We start from the raw sequence: 18,217 nt of genomic DNA, 5'->3' as shown, positions 1-18,217 counted from the left end.
ATCAAAGACATTTTTAGGTCTCTTGATGTCTAACTTTTTAAAAAAAGAACAACAATCTTGCATGATGTACAATAACTCAATTCAAAATTAAGTTTGTAGTCAAACTAATTGGCAATACAATAACTTCAAGGAATGAATTTACGAAACAAAAAGTTTCGTTTTTGAATGGTCGTATAATGGTAAGGATTTGTCCAAATATCATAGTAGCATACAAATGTCACTTAAAATATCATTATTACAGGTACACTGTACAAATCAAACAGATAAATTTGACATTTCATCATACGACTAGGTGCGTGGACAAAATCCGGATCTCTTGTTTGGCGTGCATTATTCGTCAGATAGACGACAGTGTGAGATCTACGACAGAACTAAGAACTCAGTTATAATTTGGGAGTCTGAAACCCCAATTAAAGGTAAATTATAGTTTCGAGTCATCTTTTAACATCCAACCAAAACTTGTACATAATTTCAATCTACTATAACACAACTATAACCTAATATTTGTTTAATATTTACAAACTAGAATTACATATACATGGGTATAATTTCGCCAAACTTTTTATCTGTAGTTACAGATGCGGTCATGTTTGATTACGATTGGGTATCCCCAGAAACGATTGTTCAAAACTTAAAGGGAGATATATGTGTATCTCTTCCTTAAACTTTGATTGAACATTACAAGATTATCTGATTTTTAATTGACTTATATCTTCATTATAATCCTTACATCTTTTTAGTAACTTTATTTAATGGGCAGCGGAATTATCCTATTACATTTTCAGCTAAACACTTTGAGGATTGTTGTAGACTAGTTTGGTTGCAATTTATTTCGTTTTAAAAATTAATAAGACATTTTTGATTATGAATGAACAGTGGACGGACAAATAACATGGACGGATGGCAGTAAAATTAATAAGGGACATTTATAGTCATGAACTGGTGGGCCAATCGACCTCATTTTTAGCACGATTCCGCTTCATGCAAAACAAATTTTGAATAAATTGAATAGAATGTTCTAATTCTACAGCGAAAGAGCTGGACTGAATTCCAGATGTAAATCATATATAAATAATAATTTAACTTAAGGTTAATAACATGTTGTCATATCGTACTTTTTGTAGTTTTTAAACACAAGTATTACACATTGTTCTGCAGTTCCTAATTAATTACAATATATTATAATTCAAAAGTTTTTTTTTGTATAGTACATTTTAATAATTGTCTTTGGTGAAATGTACATATGATGAAATAGTGAAGAGGAAATAATTATTATAGCGATGTTCTACTTTGACGTCATCATCCGGACGAATTCTACAATGTAAAGATGTTTTTCTTAACATACATGTACACTTGTAAATACATAATATATAATCGTAGATTTATCTTGTTTAAATACTGCCATATAAATCAAATTTATCATCATACTGGCTGTATACTTTAGATAGTTAATGGTATGAATTAAGATATATCCGAAAATCGCTCATTCCCATTTCAGACCTTATTACTTTGAGAAGTATATACAGTTGTGCGACTTCAGATATATTTTTTTTTCTTGATGGGAGGATTTTTGACGTTCAAGCGCAGACCGGTTGTCATATAATTATTTCCTACAATGTATCTATCATATACTTATATATGGAGTCGAAGTGGGCATTGATGGAAGAGTTTCAAAATCCTGTAAAGCCAAATGCAGTGGTGAAGAACTGAAACTGAGGTACACGTAGATGTGAAACATCTACAAGTACCTTGATTAATAGACAACCAGTCAAGAGGCATTTCTGTTCAAGTTAGTGACTGAAATATTATTTCTCCTTTGCTAAAAATAAATTAAGACCAAGCCACATACCTTATACTGGACTAATCTCGCATACATATGCTTCTGTTAAAAGGGAGATAACCCAATGAGAATTATGTGTGTACATCAATTTCGAATGCATCATCAATGCGAATGAAGGATCGCAAATCGGACGTTTCTATTCTTACATAATAACAAACAATGGGAATCTATGCTACAACAGATCCTGTATTACATTTGAACTATACATGTGCAATGCTGTTACATTATATTTTCAAACTTTACCATATTTATATACCACAAAAATAGATATAACCAGATAAGTCTAACCATACCTTCATAATTTACTTGACCATCTCCATCTGTATCAGCCTCTCTGATCATTTCATCAACTTCTTTATCAGTAAATTTTTTTCCGAGATTTGTCATAACATGGCGGAGTTCAGCTACACTTATAAATCCATTACCATCTTTATCGAACACTCGGAATGCCTCTTTTAATTCATCTTCTGAATTGCTATCTTTCATTTTCTTTGCCATCATTGAGAGGAACTCTGTGAAATCTATTGTGCCATTGCCTGCAAGGAAGACGTTCGTCCATGTGAAAGAAATAGAAATTTTTTATGAGTACTATGTACTAAATATTTTATTTTGTGTGATTATCTCATATTTAATACACCTTCATATATAAAATTGCTTCAATGTTCAGTTAAGAACTTAACTTTTTCATACACTCTCTTGATGCTTTACGATAACCTTATTTTCACACACTTTTTCCAAATAATTTCTTTATTTTGTTGATATTTGAATGTCATACCTCTGACCGACATATTTTATACGATTAAATGATTTTATGGGATATATCTGAATGAGACAGAAAAAAACAACTTACGATAACAGATTTATAATTTGGTACACAAGACGTACATTTTGTCAGCAGAATACTCATCAGTGATGCTCGAATCAAAACATTTCGGAGGCCAAATCAATTACAAAACTAATCAGAATTTAAACAAAAATGCAAAAATGTTGTTTTCAGACTATATGTAGATTGTTAGTAGAAACAAACTTGGGGTTTCGAATAATTCATCATTTGATAGACAGTTAATTAACAAAAATTACCGTATAAATCATATTTCATATCAACATAGTAATGCTGACCACTGGGATGGTGATACCTTTTTGGGACGAAACGTTCATAGCAGTGGCATCAACTAAGTGGCTGTAAGACTCATCTTTGTTATTATAAAATAATCTGAAACGTAAGTGTTACGTGGTCAATTGCGAAAAAGAGAATACAATTGAACCTAAAAACTGTCATCATTAAGCCCCCTACATTCATTAGACCGCAGTTAAACAACACAAATAAAAGCAAAAAAAGCTTTCAATACAAAAACAAAACAAAACAAAACAAAACAAAACAAAACAAAACAAAACAAAACAAAACAAAACAAAACAAAAACCAAAAAGAAAACAAATAAAAAAAGGAAAATAAAATTAAGATCACAATACATATGCAATCAATATTTATAGATTGGTGTTTTACGCCACTTTCATCATTGTTGTACTTTTCTGAATCGGTCAGTATTGATTGGTGGAGGAAGCCGGAGTGCTCGGAGAGAACCATCGACCTTCTACGTAATTAAGATTTGAGTCTAGTGCACCTGCCACGTGCGGGATTGGAACACACAACCTTAGTGATACAGTAGTTCCGACTACCTAGGACCCTATATGCAACCAATAAATGAGGTTCCTGATTATCAATTTGTAATTTTTTTGTTAGCAAGCATACCTATATCTTGGTCGGTATAAAAAAAATATTCGAACAAATAAAATAGCAAAATATAAATTTGTTCAGGATAAGCACTTTGCTCTTAAACTGGTTATCATATGGTATTGTATAGACAAAAACGTAAAGGTACATATGAGAGCCATATTAAATAATACTCATGTCTACTTGATAGTAAGCTCAAAATACTTAATCTACTGATAAAAAAAATCATGTCTTATGGCACGCTTATGCATTATTCAAATGCGATCTTTCTGAAAGCTTGACTATATAAAACATTTCTATATCATGCACTAGCAATATTGATGAAAGTGTTTTAATAAATAACTTATTTTTTACTCGCATAGAATTTAAAACATGAGGTGTACGAAATGCAACGATTATATAATATGTCGGCCTCGAGCACCTTTTAAAAAACATTAATTAAAGAAATGAGCATCCGGAGCAGTATACATTCCATCAGCGTCCACTTCATTTATCATATCTTGTAGTTCTGCCTCTGTAGGATTTTGCCCAAGAGATCGCATAACAGTTCCCAGTTCTTTTGTTGTAATTGTTCCGTCGATATCTTTGTCAAATAAAATGAAGGCCTCTTTAAACTCTGAATAAATCAGAAATGAATATCATCAAAATATTCGATTTGTTAAGAGGTTTTTATTACCGAAATGTCTTCCAAATAAAAGGGTTTTCACATTATTTATTCTTATGACATATATAAAGGAAGAAGCCATGTACATGTATGTCTTGCTATCAATTCCAATTCATTGTATAAATTATGTTATATTCATCAATTTGTACATATTTTTCTAAATTTCTGAAGTATTACATATATGCTTATTAATCATTATTTTTAACTTGGTAGCACAGTATTAATAATATTTGAAGTAAACTATTTGAAGCATTCTTCCAGTCAGCTTTGAGTTACTAGACGTTTTGAGATGAATTATTGTGTGCTGTCATCATGTTTGTGTTGTCTTTTTAGTGTTCTATATTTTACTTTGTTCTGTGACGAGGCCTGGTTTGTTGCCCTATCGATCGATTTATTTTGAATAAAATAGTTTAACTAATTACATATCTACAGTTTTATCAGAGCATCCAATATCAATGAGCTGAGGAATAATTTTCAAAACAAGTACGAATCAACAATGTACGAAGAAAATTACAACTGAATATTAGTCTTTCCTTATAATGTTACCCATACAATCAATTTTTCAAGGTAACCAACCTACAATTTGTTCTTCTGTTAGCTGTTCGGCCTAAAATATTAGAAAGAAAAAAGAGTATCAGACTTCTCCTGGTAATATGATGGACTTTTACAACTAAACATGGTACGTATGATAACTAAACCACCAATGAATTATGTATTAGATATTGTGTTTTGTGTTACGTTACGGTAGAACTGCAAAACATTGACTTTTTTTTTATAAATGTCTGTACTATATTTTTTACATGTAGTCCTCTTTTAGATTCCAAATGTAATAGACGATCCTTTATACAGTGTTTATGCACAACTACATTATGATTAATAAAGTCTTCCAAACGACGTTGGGAAATTAATTGCCTTAGCTCGTTTCTTTTTTCTACTTCTTCCACGTGAACTTGTCCTCGCCAGTTCAAGTAAGACGTACTGAAAGTTTTGAAGTATGCGAGGTTTACATGCCTAGCTGTCTGTACAAAAGTTTGTTTGTACTTGGTACTTAGGGAACCACAAAAAGAGTGGTGTTAATTAATAAATCCTATTTGTACTTTTCTTTTAATATTTAATACTTAAAGTAATATGAATTGATGAATAACCCGAAATGTATATAAGTTAGTAAAATAGCATTCAAAGATATTTTGGCGTTCGAGAATGGAAGTTGGTGCATATTGGAGGTTCAGAAGGGTGTCAGTTACATTCTTTCACAAAACTGTGAATCTTGATTAAATATTTTAATAAATATCGACTTCGGTCTCAGACAAATGGATTTGGGAGAACCTCTGACCAGTAATTTTAATGGAACTATTAAAAGTTTTACTATATTTGGTTGGTAAAGAATGGAAAATATGTGTATTATAGACGCTCTAAGGTCGTAAATAACACTATTTTGCAGAAATATTTATTTGTCAGTTATATGATTGGACAGAGGCCTGACCCAACGTTTATGCTAGCGCAAGGATAATTCTTCCTAATTTTATTTTTGTAATTGGTTCTTACAAGGGATCTCACCTTCATTCTTTTATATGCATTATTTCACCGATATGAGACAACTTACAACTTTCCGCCCAGAACCTATTCAACACTATTCATATTTTTTGTTATTTTTTAATTCCTCAAATAACATTGAAATCTGATACCTATGCATAACCGTTTAAAATGACAAATGAAAATCTTACATTCAATGATATATACATTGTATTATTGACATTTTTGCATTGATTTGTAGTTCAATGTTTTATCAGTAAGAACATACTTATTTATACATGTATAACAGAATATACAAAAGAGGCAATGAAAAGGGACAAACACAAGACTAAAACTGTACACTTAAATTTATGGTATATAAATAAATTTAACATACAAGGTATTTAATTTACAAGCTATATATGCTGTCATTATGATACCTGGACGAAAGCAATTATGGACGATGACCTAGAAAAACCTTTTAGATACTTGTTAAAACAATATTCAAATAGTTTTACATAGAAACTTTCCTATAAGTATCGTATATCCCACAGGCGTATTGAATTAATGCGAATACAGTATATCATTACAGCGTTGGTGTATACCTAATATCACCTACGGAAAAGGTGATATTAGGTATACGCCAACGAGACAGCAACCCGACAAGACGAATTACTGTAAGACATGTAGAGGAACATATAGTCTTCAAAAATAGACAGGTTTCGATACAATATGTCAACTCTAAATTATCCTGAGTAAAAAAAATGTGAATTAAGTAAATAGAAACAATAAAAGAAATGCCATCAAAACCCAATTCTCCAAATAACAAAAAACATTAACATATAGTATATAGCACATATAGCATAAGACAACAATTGACGAAAGTACTGAATTGGAATAGGAACATAATTCTGTGGCGGGTTAGACTAGCTTTTTTAGAACTCAACCATTCACCTTATACTCTCGACTAGCAAATAATGGTACAAAAATGAACACAATATTTGTCTATGCGACATGCCCAGCCGGAAGTCTAGATGTCTAGATGTCTTAACTTAGAATTCTGTTGGTGAATATACAGTCTTCCCCAATACAGAGATGTCAATACAATATGCCAAGCTGCACATCACTACCAGTCTTAAAATGGAAAAGGTCATAGGAAAAATACTATTAACACAGAATTATGTCTCGCCTTTTTTAATTTTGATAGTTAAATGCAAATGTTGAAATTGAAATAGCAATACTTTAACATGTAAGTTATACAAAATATTCAAAGTCAAAAGACCATGACTGCGGGGGCGGGGCCAAGTGATTCCCATGGAAATGGGATGTGGCAATAGTAATACAACTGCATACCAGATATCATTGACCTACCCCTATTGGTACTTCATAAACTGACTTAATCACAATACACTGCCGCCGATGCCGAAAACAGCAAACCTATGTCCCGCTTTTTGACTCCGTCAAGGCGAGACAAAAACTAAGACTATAACAACACAAATTTCAATGACAAAAACGTTAAGATAGATAAAAATAAACCACCGACAAAGTTTGTAACTTCGGAAAAACACATGAAGTTGAACATGTGGATGGGGTATATTGTTTTATATCATCTACAACCCTTTTTAATCTCGATCAATTTAGTGCTAAAAGGTACATAAAAACATACCAATACAATTCAGTACAAGAAAAGCTTATTTAAAAAAACCCGGTGAAATAAAAGGTAAAAACACAAATAAATCAATAATTATTATAAACAACAATACCGCACAAATGATGCTTACAATTACTGAGTACTGAAAGCATAAACAAATTAATTAAAAAGATGCTGAATATACCGAGGGGACGAACAAAACTCACATGTCGAAGAAAAACTGACAATTCAATGGCAAAAAAACTAAAACTGACGAAAAGGTAAACAAGTTCACAAAACATCACATAGAAAACTTAAAACAGAACAAGACGTACCCCACCAAAAACTGGGGGTAGGGGGAAGGGGGATTGATATATGTTTATTACCTCCTTCTTAGCAAATATGCTGTCTTAAACGCTAGATTTCAGACAGCACATTCACTTTAGCATTTTATGTTAGTGGTATTAAAGTTATTTGGTGGAAATTAAATTCGGTATAATAAAACACTTATTGACTGGTTATGAGTGTAATAGCAAGTTTGTTGTCCCTTTGATACTAACTATTGTCCTCGGCTTCGCCTCGAACACTAGTTGGTATCTTAGGGACAACAAACTTGCTATTACCCTCATAACCAGTCAATAGGTGTATATTTGTTAAAATGACGTATATGACAGTTGAAATGATAATTACATTCATTTTGACTCAAAAATTACTTTTGGTTAGCTTTTCATATCTTTTATAATAATTGATATTCCTAATTAATAATGCTCCTGTTACACGATATAGATATAGAAAACGTTTTCATCTTGTTAACCCCTTTGAAGGTGTCAAATAATGCTGTGTTAAACGATATACAGATAGCAAACGTTTTTATCTTGTTAAAGCTTTTGATGGTGTCAAATAATGCAGTTGTTGAAAGATATACATATAGCAAACTTATTCATCTAATTAAACCCTTTGTCGGTGTCAAATAATGCAGTTGTTGAATGATATAAATATAGCAAACTTTTTTCCTCTAGTTAAACCCTTTGACGGTGTCATTTTTGTTTGTAAAATAACAAGCTAATTATGTAATCTTTTATTGCATTTCAACGAAGAAACACGAGGAGTTTATCTATTTTTACCATGCGTCTATAAAAGCCACTGTAGCGGACACTATCGTGTCATCTACTGCTAGAGAAGAGGTCATCAAGTTATTATAATTATATAGACTATCGTGTCAACCCTATAAAATTACTAAAAGAAGCATTCAATACTTATAATTACATTTTTTTGCTAGGATCACGAAAACATGATTTCTATCAAGATTTTCTTTCATTTTCCTGTGCACTTTATTGTGGAAGCTCGTGTCATTATGAATGTTACATTTCATTTTGTTTTGAAATGAAGGTTAATTTCAGAATAACGCGAGATTGCTGTTGGCCAATCAAAATAACGTATTATAATGAAACAGACATGTAAAGTAATTATTGATTCAACGAAACAAAAACAGACATATGATATTTAAATACTTTAAATGAGCACATGCATACACATATATTGCAATTACGGTAACATAATAATATTTTCTAATAATCTATAAGGTGATTACATTTTCCGTGAATCGGTTTCTTATCAATGACAAATGTGGGGACTTAGTACTAATAATAGAAAAAGATTGCAAGTGCAAATTATTGAATCACGGCACAGTTTATAAATAATATATTGAAGAATTACAGGTCATACGAAACTGCGCATTCTCCATCTTCAATGTAATTGAAACTAAAAGATGTGACATTCAGCATGTTTACTGTAGTTGTAATAGAAGAAAATAGTCCAAGTGTTTGGATTAATTTTCTTAAAAACTTTTCTAGTGAAATGGTTATCATATATCTTTAAAAATCTTGTAACATCTTTTAGAGTAATCAGTTGGTGCTAAACCTTATGTTCTACATTCACCCAAACTTCAACCTTTTTTTCAGTGGAAGTCCATATTCCATCCCTTCATATACTTTTTTTTCGTGATGTTATAATTTAGGTTTATTTTTGTATTTGCTAACAACTAAAATATGTATGAAATTTTAACATTGCAGTTTAAGCGAATATAGTTTAATTAATTATGGCTTTTATCGAAAAAAGAAGATTCGAATTTAACCTGTTTTTTTATGTTTAGTTTTTATTATTATTGTAATTTTTTGGGTTGTTGTTGCTGTTGTCATGACATCATGGGCTTTTTCTTGATATAGGTCGTGCACATAACCGCTTTAGCCGATAAAATAATGAATAAGTGCATCACCGAAAATCATGAGAATATTTGCTTTTTTTTTTTAGACTGAGCAGCTTTTAAAACTATGGAAATAGATATTTAAGATGGTTTGTCTGAAAACCTTTTAATATGATCTTTATCATCTACATTAAAATATAAAACATACCGTCATAATAAACTTGTCCATCGCCGTCTATGTCAGCCTCTCGGATCATGCATCTCATCTACTTCTTCATCTGTTAACTTTTCACCAAGAATAGTCATCACGTGGCGAAGTTCAGCTGCACTTATAAAACCATTGCCGTGCTTTTCTGATTTCTTCCTCAGAGTCACTATCCTTCATTTTTCGGGCCATCATAGTAAGGAATTCTGGGAAATCTATCGTTCCGTTACCTTAAAACAAAATTTAATTTAATTTTTAAAATTTAATTGTTTTCTTCTTTTCTGGTTGTAACGCAATATGAAAAGTTCTCGGCCTATTCACATCCGAAGACCTTGTGCAAGAATAACAGATATGCATGAACAGTGTAAACCACGAATGACTGAAAAATTTAAAGAAACATGTAACTAGTATTTGAAAAAATTGAAGATAACATATAATCCATTGTGTCCATTTATCCATTATGTCTATTTTCACTAAACTAGTACACATTTTTGTTTAGGGACCAGCTGAAGCCCGCCTCCGGGTGCGGGATTTTCTCGCTGTATTGAAGACCCATTGGTGGCCTTGGGCTGTTTTCTACTCTTTGGTCGGGTTGATGTCTCTTTGACACATTCCCCATTTCCATTCTCAATTTTATCAGTTGTACAAAGAAATCCGAGGAATAGTAAGGTGGTTTGCAGAACGAATTATATTTTATAATTAGAAGCATATACTGCCCCCTAACCCTAACCCCCCCTCCCCCCAAAAAAAAATAATAAATAAATAAACATATGAAAAACTAAATAAGATTTAGACATAATTTGCAAGGTTGACATTTGGCATGGTGTAAATCATAATTTCGCCTCTATGAATGCGTATAAAAAGTGTAAGAAGATACCAAAATGAGGCAATCAAAACCTATATGTCAAAGAAATACAGACAACACATGAGGGCCACATTTAATGGATATAAATGCTTCGGGGAAAGAAACCTGTATTACACGGTATATGCGTGGTAGGGTCTTTTATACAGGTAAGCATACCATCAGTGTCCACTTCATTAATCATGTCCTGTAGATCAGCCTCAGTAGGATTTTGTCCCAGGGATCTCATGACAGTTCCAAGTTCTTTTGTGGTAATGGTAACGTCACCATCTTTGTCGAAGTGACTGAAAGCCTCTCTGAGTTCTGTTAAATAAAAGGTGCATGCATGCATGCATCAGAAATATGAATAAAGAGCAAAACGCATTGTTGAGATTATACAAAGTTTACGTCAAAACGGGAAAATGATGTTTGTTCATATTTCACACAACGTACTTTATAAAATTTGTTAAAGGAAAAGGAAAGATCAATTTACATACAAAAACACATGCACACCACTAACAAAATTAAACAAAAGAACAGATTGGTGATTTACATATGTATCTATAGTTCTCGAATTTATTTGTACATTTCAAGTTAAGGAACTATTTACAGTTAAGCGTAAACACCTACAATTTCAAAATGTTAGGTAGGATTATAAACAAAATCTCTTATTTGTTTGTGTACTTTTCCTAAATGTATTTTACATTCATATTAAAATAAGGAGATGTGGTATGATTGCCAATAAGACAACTATCCACCCAAGTTCAAATGAAGTGGATTTAAGCAATTATAGGCAACCTTACGACCTTCAACAATGAGAAAAACCCATTCCGTATAGTCGGCTATAAAAGGCCCCAACATGAAAAATATGAAACAATTCAATTGAGAAAACTAACGGCCTAATTGATAACAAAACAATTTACGAAAAACAAATGTGACAGGCATGAACCAACGACAACCACTGAACTACATGCTATAATGAAGAGTAAATGTCACAGAAATTGCTTGGTTACCGAAAAACTTGTAAAATGACAATTTTAGTCATTCTTCATCTTATCCTGCTGAAGTAGTTTTTGGGTTAAGTGTATACCTCTGTTGGTAAAATCATCAAAATACATGCAAGTATTAGTATTTTTTCACCTAATATACGTTAACCATGTTTGGAATGTTACTTCTCAAAAATTAAAAGCTGCCAATTGGAAAAATTAAATTATTTCGTTCTCGATGTATCCTAGTTTTCAGTTGTCCATGAGCATTAGTTTAAAGTCAAAATCCAGAAATGAATCAGACATTCTTGTAGTATCCTTAATTTTAAGTTTACAGAATATATGGGGAAAAGGGTAACTGAGTGACAATTGATATAAAATAATATTTCTAGATTTTTTCTTTTCTCGTCTTAAAGAAGGCTTTGGAAAAATTGTGCTTCAAATGAGTTGAAGAGCAATTCGGTCATCAGTAGCTCACAGTTAGAATCAATTAAATGGTCGATTGCAATCAACATACATGTATAATAATTAGAAGTATTTTTATAAAGATGGAACTTTATGTAGGCCTTAATGATGAGACTGTAGGTGTTCAATTTCTAATATCATATTGAAATGAATTTTCATACCTGTAATTTGTTATTCTGTCAATTGGTGAGCCTACAAATAGATGTTATTTAATTAGATTATTTGTAAGAAATGGTAATTAGTTATATTTTATAGCCTGTCCCAGTTCAAAAAAAGCTGCATTCATTTTAAAGCAATCATTTAAAAAATAACCTGAAATTCCGCTGATTACTACCGCATTGACCTTGCTGTGTGGTAAGAGTGTTTTTGTCTTGTGAAAGGTTTTACACGACTTTAAAAAATAGCATTATTTGTATGTAGCACAACATATGAGAGTGAATCTATACCAATCTACATATATACTACTGAGTGCCTTCAAGTAAGGTTAGCTCTAAACCAATCGTTAAACCTCATAAGCCAAATGTGAAAATGAAACATACATGAACTTCTAATGTTAAAAAAATATCAAAACCAGAAAGTTAAAAAAAACCACAATTAATCAATTAACGCCAATCTTAACCATATAACGTGTGAGAACTGCTTGACACCATTACGGTGCAATAAACTGTTAACAGTCATGCAAAATGAAATTAACATTTAAACTAAAACTTAGGTATTCTAGACAAAAACAACCAAAATATTTACCAAATTCATTTTTAAGAAGGGCCAAAGCACTAAAAGCACTCGTTGTCGAAAGTTAGTTCAAAAGTTGAAACCAAACTGATGAATAAATCGTACTTACAAACGGATTTAATGTAAAACAGAACGAAAAAATCATCTTGTGCAATCCCGAACACAATCGGATATAAAACAACGAGAATGTGAACAGGATAGCATAAAAGTTTATAAGGGCGTTGAGCGTATGTTAATTAAATTCACGTTGCATTTCAAAGATCTCAAAACGAAACAATGCTATATCAAATAACTGTATGACTACTTTTATTTAATGGACTTGTTTTCTCGTTTAAGGTGTTTTAATTTGTCATTTCGGGGCCTTTTATAGCTTGCTATACGATATTGTTTTTTTTCATTGTTGAAGGCCTTATTGTGACCTTAAGTTGCAAACTCTACGTCATTTGGTCCCTGGTGGAGAGTTGTCTCTTTGTCATTCATACAACATCTTCTTATTTTTATATAGTAAATGGCAATACAGTATGACGAAATGATTTATTTTTAATATTAGTATCACAAAATTGTCACTTAAGTTGTTTATATAGATATACTAGTAATCCTTCTATATTATCACTCTCTTCTTTATATTGACCAAGTGAGGAACATAGTATATATAAACACCAAAAAAACTTCAAGTTATGACATGTCCAAATATGTATAAGTTGTATTTTAATGCTTAAATACGAAAAGGTAAACCTTCCATACATGAATTACAATATCGACTTAATATCCAATTTATAAGATTAACAAAGCAAAATATAAAACTTTTTATTAAACCACTGTCAATATTTTACTATATACATTAACAGTTTTTTTCAATTTGAAAATCTACCCATATATGTTTTTCAAAAATTCATGTATTGTATTTATTCAAAAGATTTATGACATATCAAAAAGGACATCCTCGGTATTTAAAGTAAATATAATATATACTTTGATGTTCAAAACGAAAAAATTGTAAATCTGACAAATTGCCTTTGTACCGTGTAGAGACAAGTAAAGAAGTGGACACTGTCACCAGATGCTCCCCAAACCGCATATTAATCGAGAGAAGCAAAAATTAGTGTAAAAAACATGGTATGTCAGGTGCCAAAAAGATGCCAGATAATTGAATTGCTGACAATTTAAAACAAAGAACTATATTTCAAGAGATTCTGAAGGTAGTTCTATCCAATTATATGTTGCATATGTTATAGATGCTTCCACGATAGCCATGATATACAGAAACGCCATAGGTCCTTGGTGTTTTATGGACATCGGTTATCCTGACCAGGTATGAATCACATGCTATATAAAAATACATTTGAAAAATTATATGCCATAGTCGAGAGGTTTTTGAAATTTTGAACAATTTCATACTACATTGTATTTACAATTTACATCTATTTTTATCAACTGTTATATTGACCTTTAACCTATCAATATACCGATTGATCAATAATGTTCTTCTCTTTCCCTTTATCTTTCATATATATAACTTTCATTTCTAACCAACAAAGGAAACTCAAATTACATGTATCATCCGAAAAACATTTAAATAATCTATTTTCAGTACCATTAACCGTAGACTTTGTTCAATTGACCCAAAAATCAGTAGGCTTCTGCCCCTTACCTATATCTTCCCTCTGCATAAGTTCCAATTTAGAAAGGACAAATGAAGTTCTGAAAGGGAACTCATGTGTTTCGGACGGAGAGACTGACTTCTAGGCACTATATGCTTCCGAAACTTAATAAGAGGAGCACAAAAACCATGTATTACTGGTAACAAATCATACAATTCAGTTATCATTATAAACAAATATGATTTGGCCACAACGTTCATTAAAATGTTATTAATAAGAATTATAGGCGAAAGATACCAGAGGGACATTCAATTATATATTATAATTCAACATCATATCGGAAATATATAATTCTATGTATACAAAGTAAAACGGTTACCAAGTTATATTCACCAACCCGCTTTAGCCTGATGCGTTGTTAACACATATATTTCATCAACATGTTAACAGGAGTAACACGACAGGTGTCACTAATGGAGCAAACATTGCTGACCATTTTAGAACACCCGAATTTAGCCCGGTTTATGAAATGTTTTTTTTTTTTTATAATGAATTTTCTTTATTGTAACAAATAGACTAGCACAACATGTATGAACAAAGGTATACAGAATGACATATTCACACAAAGGAAGTATTAAATAATTAAACAACAATTGAATATATGATGGTGCAACAATAGGTTGAAAATAAATAATTTTCTTATAACATTGGAATCTTATTTGTTCTTGCAATATCTATTAGTGGTGTTTCAATCAAAATTCGACATTTATTATTTATTCTATAATAGGGGTCCAGGGACTCCAGTATTTGTTATATTCATCTACAGAGAGGTTTTTAAATGAAATGTATTTTTCTAAGTTCAAGTGTTCCTTTAAATAGTTTTTTAAAGCATTTAAATTTGGCAAAACTTCTTGTAATTTTGTTCGGTAAATATAGTATTTTGAAAGCAAAATAATCTTATTTTTAACAAAATTCAATTTAACATTTTCGTAGATACCAAATAGAATAATCATTATATTCAAAGGCAGTTCAATATTTGTCATTTCAAAAATCCAGATGTTTAGTGCATGCCAGAGACTGGCGACCATCGGACAGCTCCAAAATACATGTTCTATGGTCTCTTGTCCTTCTTTGCAAAATGTACATATATTGCTACTATTTATTTTCATCTTGTAAAGTAGTGAATTAGTTCCTAAAATTCTATGTATAATTCTATATTGGAACCAGCAAAGCTTAGTGCTTCTAGTATATTTTGTACACGAAGTGTGTATTTTTTTCCAGTTAATACCAGTCATATTAAGATGGTTCTCCCATTTTTCCTTTGCAGCAAAAGTAATATATTTCTCATTCAATATTTTGTACATGTCCTTTGAACCTTTTTTTGATTCAAAGAAGATACTTATGTTAAAAGGTAGTATTGCTTGAATTTTTTTCTCCTTTACTTCAATATTGATCGTGTTTAACCACTCATTAAGCGAGTGTGCTATTCCATAATAATGTAAAATATTTGGCCTAAATTGATATAATTGTTGGAAATTTTGAAATGACATAACTTTGCCCTGATAATCTAACAAATCATGCACTGTCCAAATTCCAGCGTTTGCCCAGTTTTTATAATAGACTCTTGAACCACCAATTTTAATGTTTTCTACCTCCCATAAAGAATAAGATAGAATTTCATCAATACATCTTGGTTTTCTAATTTGATTAAGGGTTTTCCAAGCATCAAAAACCTCTTGCCAAAATTTATTTGATGACCTTTTAATAGGCCCAATATAACTTAGTTCACTAAAATTTATTTGCTCCACAATAGAGACTAATCTCACCCACTTTGAATTCGAATTATACAGCCGTCTTACCCATGTTAGTTTCAGTCCCTGTATAAATGCTTTTAAATTTAGCATTTTTAAACCACCCATATAATAATCTTGACATAAAAGATCTCGCTTGACCTTATCAGGTTTATTATCCCAGATAAAAGCATACATTTTATTTGTTAAATTACATAACATATTCTCATCTGGACTAGGGATAGATAGAAACAGATGATTTAATTTAGATATGACCAAAGTTTTTAAAATGGTAATCTTTCCAAAGGGGGTGAGATACTGTTTTGACCATTTTTTCAAAGTGTTGTCTATATTATCTAAAACTGGCCTATAATTTAAATTAATCATTCTATCTAGGTCGACTGAAAAAGTAATTCCAAGGAGCTTAAATGTAATGGAGCCCCATTTCAATCCCCACTTTACACAAATTTGATCCTGGCTATGTTTTTTGCTACCTATCCAAATAACACTTGTTTTTTCTATATTAATCTTAAGTCCCGAGATTTCAGCATACAATTGGAGAACACGAAGAGATGCATCGAGCGATTCTGGCGAGCCATCTAATATCAATGATGTATCATCTGCATATTGAGAAAGTACAAATTCTGTATCATCTATAGTAATACCCTTTATCTCCTTACTATTTCTTACCAAAATGCCTAATATTTCAGCACATAGCAAGAAAATATAAGGGGATAAAGGATCTCCCTGTCTACAGCCTCTCTCTACAGTGAAGAATTCTGACAGAAAACAGTTTTGTGTCACTGCAGCTGTTATATTGTTATAGAAGGTTTTAACCCAGGATATAACTGATTCACCAAAATTAAAATATCTTAATGTATCATAAAGAAAGGACCAAGAAATGGAATCGAATGCCTTCTCAAAATCAATCAGCAAGAGAATTCCTGGGATATTATTTTCTTCAGTAAAATGTAGAATATCATATATTAATCGACAATTTTCGCCTATATATCTACCTGGAACAAAACCAGTTTGATCAGAACTTATTAATTTTGACAAAACAGATTTTATTCTCTCTGCTATACAGCTTGATGCTAATTTATATGTAGAATTTAGAAGAGTAATAGGTCTCCAATTTTTAAGAAATTGTTTTGGTTTACCATCTTTTGGAATACATGTAATCACTCCCTGCCTCTGGGTGACAGACATTTGGCCCTTCCCATATCCAAAATTTATAGATCTAAGGACAAATTTACCAATATCAATCCAAAAAAATTTTAAAAATTCTGCCGTGTAACCATCAGATCCCGGACTCTTGTTATTTTTCATTCTCTTTAATGCTGCAGTTAATTCAGAAAAACTAATCTTTCCCTCCAATAACTGCATTTCATCCTCACTAAGCTTCGGTATATCATTATAACAATTGTCCCGTGTTAAGTCAACCCTTTTCAAACAATCTTGTTTTTTATAAAGTTTCTCATAAAACACCCTTGTCTGATTTAAGATTTCTTTTTGTTCTTCCACTATAACACCATTTTCTAAAGTAAGTTTTTGAATAGTCTTATTAATATAATTCCTAGTCTCTAAATTTAAAAAAAAATTGGTAGGTTTTTCTCCTTCTTCAATCCACTGACTTCTTGACCTAACATACTGTCCCTGAACCTTCTTTTGTCTATACATTTTAAGTTCTGCTTTTTTCTGATCAATCTCTTCAAGATTTTCTTCTGTTAGTGCATTTTCTTCTAATTGTTTTAATTTTAAAATAATCTCATTTTCAATTTTTATACCCTCCTTTTTTTTATAAGAGGCGTATGAAATAGTTTTACCGCGTATTTCTGTAAGTAAAGTTTCGAAAAATAACTGGTCATCAACAGTAAATTCAATTTCATAGTTGTCAATATTTTGTAAATTTTCATCTCTATATATCTTGATAGCATATTGTTCTTTTACTGTACTTATGAGTTTTTTTATCTCTTTAACATAGTCAGCATCATGAAGAAGGGAATTATTAAACTT

General features: G+C 31.3%; 1 pseudogene; it reads right to left on the bottom strand.

Annotated features, from left to right (window-relative positions):
- Positions 1 to 4,166: 4,166 nt before the first annotated feature.
- The window catches only part of LOC127736971 (uncharacterized), a 37,098-nt pseudogene continuing 23,047 nt past the window's right edge, over positions 4,167 to 18,217 (bottom strand).

Source organism: Mytilus californianus, unplaced genomic scaffold (genome assembly GCF_021869535.1).
Source record: "Mytilus californianus isolate M0D057914Y unplaced genomic scaffold, xbMytCali1.0.p SCAF_4, whole genome shotgun sequence".
NCBI classification, from domain to species: domain Eukaryota; kingdom Metazoa; phylum Mollusca; class Bivalvia; order Mytilida; family Mytilidae; genus Mytilus; species Mytilus californianus.
The sequence above is the reverse complement of the archived record's forward strand: the minus strand, read 5'-3'. Positions and strand labels throughout refer to the sequence as shown.